The 5,909-nt window shown below is 42.3% G+C and overlaps 1 pseudogene; it reads left to right on the top strand.

Annotated features, from left to right (window-relative positions):
* The first annotated feature begins 4,688 nt into the window (after positions 1–4,688).
* LOC101053394 (olfactory receptor 8B4-like) lies at positions 4,689–5,615 on the top strand (annotated as a pseudogene).
* The last annotated feature ends 294 nt before the right edge of the window (positions 5,616–5,909 follow it).

Below are 5,909 nucleotides of genomic sequence, written 5' to 3'. Positions count from 1 at the left end.
TTTGTTTTTATCAGGAGAACGCTTTCTGAATATAACTGTGATGGTTAATGCTGTGTGTCAATCTGATTAGATTGAAGGATACAAAGTATTGATCCTGGTGTGGCTGTAAGGGTATTGCCAAAGGAGATTAACGTTTGAGTTAGTGGGCTGGAAAAGGCAGACCCACCCTTAATCTGGGTGGGCACAATTTAATTAACTGTCCTTGAGGCTAGAATATACACAGGCAGAAAAACGTAGAAGACAGACTGGCTTAGCCTCCCAGCCTACATCTTTCTCCCGTAGTGGATGCATCCTGCCCTTGATCACTGGATTCCAAGTTCTTCAGTTTTGGAACTCAGACTGACTTTCCTTGCTTCTCAACCTGCAGACACTGTGGGACCTTGTGATTATGTGAATTAATATGTAATAAACTCCTCTCTATATACGTATCTATCCCATTAGTTCTGTCCCTCTAGAGAACCCCGATTAATACAAGAGCATTTGCAATATGGCTAGAAATAACCAGCTTTAATAAATATTTGTTGGATGATTAATAAATTGACATCTACTTTAATGAACAGAAGATTCTCTCTTCCATTGTTAGACCATTGCTGCATACCTAACAAGTCTTTCAGGAAGGGAGAATGCAGTGGGTAAGGAATTATGTATACTAAAACGCAATGCTTGTTTTCTTCATAAAAGCAAACCTCATAAACAACATTCAAATATGGAACCAAAAGGAGACTCCCTGGGTAAAGTGGGAGAATTGGACCAAGTGATCCAGACCTGTCCTTGTGAGCTCCCGGCTGTTTCCCTTGAGTGTTTTTCCCAGTGTCCACTCATTGGCATGTAGGCTCTAAATGGCTCCGGCCCCTCAATGCTGGGCAAATGACTACACACTTGCTATCTTATAGTGCACAGTAAATTCACACTCAACATTTTTGATAGGTGCTTGGGAACCACAACTTTAGGTGAAATAATGTACTGTGTAATGAGACCAATTCTCCTATAGGGTAAGTGACATAAATAAGAGTTAAGTTCCTATGGCATAGAATTATGCAATTTTATTTTGAGACAAGGCTAGAGGGTTTTAACAAGACTTTCCTGAAGGTTAAGGGATGCCAAAAGAGAGATAAATGTGAGGTGGGGGAGGAGATTTTATGTGTGTGTGTATATATATAAAATGTAGAAGAGAGACTGGCTTAGCCTCCCAACCTACATGCCAATATATGCATATATACACACATATATGTATATATAAATACACACATATATATATGTGTGTGTATATATATCTATATGTATATATATCTATGCTTCCTGCCCTCAATCATTGAACTCCAATTTCTCTATCTCTCTCTATATATACATATATCTGTATCTATCTATCTATTTATCTGTATATACATGTATGTATATATGGCATGCCTGTTGGAAGCTCTGCCCTTTTATGACTTAACCTTGAAAGTCACATAGCATCACTTCCATCATACTTTATTGATTGGAGAAATCCCAAATCCCTGCCTAGAGGCAAAGTTAGGGCATATAGGCCTCATGTTTTGATTGGAGGCGTGTCAGTCCTGTTAGATCAAGAGCACGTGGGACGCAAGGTATATGTGTGTGACTGTGTATCTGTGCGTGCATTGGTATAACCATGCTTGGGAAATACAATCTGTCACACACATGCATGCTGTATAGTTGTTATAAACAACATATTACATGAGAAAACATCCAGCATAAGGCCAGGTACTCTGTAGTAGCTCCATATGCATTAATTCTCTTTTCTTTTGATTTTCTCCTTTTCTATTACAATTTTTTTTAATTTTAAGTGACATAAGATGGAAAAGAAATATAAATGGTGTTATTTTTCTGGCACATTCTACTATATTGAGTTGTCAGGGCAGTAAATATCCATTTTACAAATGGGGGAATTATAGCTCAAAACTGTTTAGTAATTTTTGACTTAAACTAATTTGGTAGGGTGATTTATTTTTTGTTCTCCACTTACATTTTAAATAAACTTTTTGTTTAAGTGTAACATAAGGATAGAACTCGATGAATTTTTGCTAAGTGCATACATCTGTGTAACCAGCACCCTGTCAGAAGCAGACATTGCCAGCAACCCTAACCACCCTTCAAATCCCTTTCCAGTTGCTAGCCCCTGCCTGCCCAGCCAAGAGGAAGTGCTGTGTGACTTCTAACACCATCGATTAGCTTCGCTGTTTTTAAACTGTACATAAATGAAATCATAAAGTATGCCTTCTTCTGTGCTTGGCTCCTTTCACTCCCTAATGGTTTGTGACATATACCTATGTCATTATCTTTTATGACTAGATGGAATTTTATTTTATTGACATCCTATCATTTATTATCCAGTCTACAGTTGGCTGACATATGGAGTGTTTTCAGTTTGCAGCTATTAAGGACAATGCTGCTATGCACATTCTTGGCAGGTCTCTAGGTAAACATGCATACTTATTTTTATTCAGTATACTCCCAGTGGTGGAACACTGGGTCAAAATTTAGGTATATGTCCAAGTTTGTCGAGTCCCAATCAATTTATTATACCTACATATAGTAATGTGCAACAATGTACTAATATTTGCTCCTTATATCTAAGTAATTCCTACTCCTTTACTTTTATTTTTTTTCCCTGTACACTGATTTTAGGCAGGTAACTAGGGCTTGTGCTTCTTTGCTTTAAGATTTTTGGGCTAGATATAAATCAGAAGCAGCTTACAGTTAACGCCTTTCTCGCTTTTGGAGACTAGTTCTCCTTGGTTGTCCAGAAGGGTGGGCTCAGTTAAGGGAGACTTTGAGGGCAAGGAAGGTGAAAGACAGAGACTGTCCAAAAGCGGGTGAAAGTCAGTGGATTTAGGAGATGTTGGGGGCCAAGGATCTGAAAAGCTACTTCTGCTCTTTTTAGCCAGCGATCATATAATTTGTTGTCCAAGTCCAGACACCTCTGAGAATGAAAGGGTATGCTACTAATAATTAGTTATACAGGGATAATGATGTAAGTCAGGACTGTCCCAGGCGAACTGGGATTATTTTAGGCAGCCTTAGTGAAACTTACAAATGCAGATGCTCACATGTCTTTGAATTTTTCTTAAAATATTCATCTAGCAGATCATATGGAGAGCAGCTTTGTCATCTGAATAATGGCAGGATTAAACCCTCACATTCATTTCCCATTATACCTTAAGCCTGAATGCCTAGAGAGTAACCCTGTGTAGGGTGTGTGTGTGAGTGTGTGTGTGTGTGTGTGTGTGTGTGTGCTTTCTTGCCTATGTGGTGTGATATTTTAAACTCTTCATATATAGTAAAGGCCTGTCTGTGGCCCTTATTAGAGTTGCGAGTAGGTGGTGTTTGTGGTGGAGGTGGTGTGGTTTCTGTTTTGAGCAGCGTATGGTCCTAGAAGCCTTTTATCTGAGGTGCTCTATGTAGATCTGATCTGACCTTTTTTGAGGGGTCCCACTCTCATAGCTCCCTGTGAGATTTGGAGATGGTGGTTAAGGTTGGGACTATTCACCCTTAAATTCAAGCTTAGGTTCTGAGAGCTAACAAGAAAGGAAAAAAAATGAGTCCCAAAACTCAGCACTGAATAACATGAAATCCCTGAAGTGAAGGGAAGTTTGAGTGGAACACCCACTCCCAAGATGCTAGGTAAGCACCACAACCCAGGCTGTAAACAAAGACAGCGCAATTCCTTCCCTATAGAGACAGATCTTGGAGAAATTCCCTGGGGAAACTGTCTAATCAGGTCCCTTGTTTAAGCTGCTTGATTATCAAGCACCTTAAATTCCTCTGCAATATGACAGCTGGGATTCTGGTCAAAATGAGAATTCCTAGTTTTCTTTCCTGAAGTTGCCGAGACCATATGAGAAAATCCACAGACAGAACCCGTGGTATATTCCTTGAGCACCTTGGAGCCTGGGGTCTGTAAAAGCGCTTATTCTCAGCACCCCAAGGGAGTCAAAGAGGTAATATGCAAGGCTGTGTGCTTTCTGCACAAGCATCACTATTTTCTCCTTCTGGCTAATGGAAAAAGAGACAGCATGAGGTCTAGCACTGAGTGGGGCCCTGGAAAAGGAAGATGAGGGTCTGAATCCCGTCTTTCTCTTTGAAACCCACAACCAAGGGCTCCGGGAAGTATGGATCCTGTCTGTGCTCTCAACACTGACCCTGAGATGAGATGGAATGGAGGGTCTTTGAGGAGGCGAGTAGGATGTGCAGAGCCAGTAGGGAACACTCTTGGCTTTCTCTCCAGATGGAAATCCATTATCTAGGTGGGAGACAGAGGCAGAGAATAGGAGGGCACCCTGGGGACCTTGAGAGCTCTTGTCTCTCTGAACCTGAGGCAGTGGTCCCAGGCTGTACTCTTGGTTCTCAGGGTGTCTTTCTGAGAGTCCATGAGCAGCCAGTTCAGGTGTGCTGTCTCGCTCCTCCCTCACCTCTCAAGCAGAGACAGAATTCTTGCTGCCCATGCTAACAAACACTGCTTAAATTCAGGATTGGCTCAGCGGAGCTGAGATCCTCTCACAGACACGTGGTCAATACCTCAGGGTGGGGAGGTGTGTAGATGAGGGAGGACAGGAGAGAGGGCATCTGCACACTGGCTTGTCTGCTAGAGCCTTCTTCCCGTAGCCATGCTTGTGCTTGTCATGTCTCTATGTTTTGCCCTGTTTCCCCAGATAACTCACCAAAAGAGAATGACTCTGAGAAGCAGTTCCTCAGTGACTGAGTTTATCCTCGTGGGATTATCAGAGCAGCCAGAGCTCCAGCTCCCTCTTTTCCTTCTGTTCTTAGGGATCTATGGGTTCACCGTGGTAGGCAACTTGGGCTTGATCTCCTTAATTGGGATAAATTCTAGCCTTCACACCGCAATGTACTTTTTCCTCTTCAATTTGTCCTTTATAGATCTCTGTTATTCCTGTGTGTTTGTCCCCAAAATGCTGAACGACTTTGTGTGAAAAAGTATTATCTGTTATGTGGGATGCATGACTCAGCTATTTTTCTTGTTTCTTTGTCAATTCTGAGTGCTGTGTGTTGGTGTCGATGGCCTATGATCGCTATGTGGCCATCTGCAATCCCCTGCTGTACGTGGTCACCATGTCCCCGAGGGTCTGCTTTCTGCTGATGTTTGGTTCGTATGTGGTAGGGTTTGCTGGGGCCATGGCCCACACTGGAAGCATGCTGAGACTGACCTTCTGTGGTTCCAATGTCATTGATCATTATCTGTGTGAAGTTCTCCCTGTCTTCAGCTCTCCTGCACCAGCACCCATGTCAACGAGCTGGTATTTTTCATTGTTGGAATAACCATCATTCTGTCCAGCTTAAGCATCATCATCTCTTACGCTTTGATACTGTCCAACATCCTCCATATTCCTTCTGCAGAGGGCAGATCCAAAGCCTTTGGCACATGTGGCTCCCACATAATTGCTGTTGCTTTGTTTTTTGGGTCAGGGGCATTCACCTACTTAACAACATCTTTTCCTGGCTCTATGAACCATGGCAGATTTGCCTCAGTCTTTTACACTAATGTGGTTCCCATGCTTAACCCTTTGATCTACAGTTTGAGGAATAAGGATGTTAAACTTGCCCTGGGCAAAACCTTGAAGACAGCACTCTTCTAATGGGTCTCTTTGTATCACTGGAAGCTGACTCTTGCTAAGCATGATACTCAAGTGTCTTTCTATGTACAGATGGAGGAATTTTAATCCTTTTCCTCAAGAGGGTCTCTTCTCCACTTTTAAAAATTGGAAATTTTGGCCGCGTGCGGTGGCTCATGCCTGTAATTCCAGCACTTTGGGAGGCCGAGGCGGGTGGATCACGAGGTCAAGAGATCGAGACCATCCTGGCCAACATGGTGAAACTTCATCTCTACTAAAATACAAAAATTAGCTGGGTGTGGTGGCGCACACGTGTAG

This window comes from Saimiri boliviensis, chromosome 6, assembly GCF_048565385.1.
Source record: "Saimiri boliviensis isolate mSaiBol1 chromosome 6, mSaiBol1.pri, whole genome shotgun sequence".
Lineage (NCBI taxonomy): Eukaryota > Metazoa > Chordata > Mammalia > Primates > Cebidae > Saimiri > Saimiri boliviensis.
The sequence above is the reverse complement of the archived record's forward strand: the minus strand, read 5'-3'. Positions and strand labels throughout refer to the sequence as shown.